We start from the raw sequence: 860 nt of genomic DNA on the forward strand, positions 1-860 counted from the left end.
CCATCATAAATTAAAACTATTACTGTCAGCAACAAAAGCTACCATAATCTGTAATAAAAGCTACTACTAAGCACAATAAAAGATAATACCAAGTATTACCAAATATACTCAATGTGTCAGGAAAATATACTATCACAGTATCGAAAATGTACTATCGCAGTGTCATAAATATACTATCACAGTTTTGAAATTATACTATCACACATAAGCACTGCCGCTGTGATGCATCTACTCCCTTACACATCACTCTACTCCCTTACAGATCCATCATCCAAGCCATACAAAGAATGAAAAACCTTCAATTCCACATTGGACGTTGTTGTCGACGGTGCCTAGCTCAGTTTCCATATACTTATTGTTGTGGCTATTGACATTTCAACTCCTGCTTGGCATTAATTTGAAGATTACGACTAGGAAATCCAAGAAGACCGGTACAAGTCGCCGAGGAAGCCGCCTGGCCATGGATCTAGGTGGATCGTGTTAAGGTCGAGAGCTCGTCGGAGATGAATCGAATCAAAAAGAGAGAGACCGGAGCTTCTTCGTCGTCATCAGGCGAGTATCATACAACAAAAACCCCCAAAATCAATCAAAAACAGTCGGATCGGAGCAAATCAGATACGAATTCAAAGACTAAGGAGTAGAAGTACCTCAGATATGGTGTTGATGTGGTTGACGTCGACGGCGAAGGTAGGGTTCCGGCGATATCGTAGAGGGAGAGTTGGAAGACGATGACCATCGCTGCCTAATCGTGGTTGAAATCCAGAAGCGGGGGAGATGCAATCAAGGCCGAAGCGGAGGTCGTCGAGGAGTCGAGCTAGAAGTCGCGTCGAGGCGGCCGATGGCTTTGTCATGGCGGCGGC

The sequence above is a fragment of the Fragaria vesca genome, linkage group LG5, assembly GCF_000184155.1.
Source record: "Fragaria vesca subsp. vesca linkage group LG5, FraVesHawaii_1.0, whole genome shotgun sequence".
Lineage (NCBI taxonomy): Eukaryota > Viridiplantae > Streptophyta > Magnoliopsida > Rosales > Rosaceae > Fragaria > Fragaria vesca.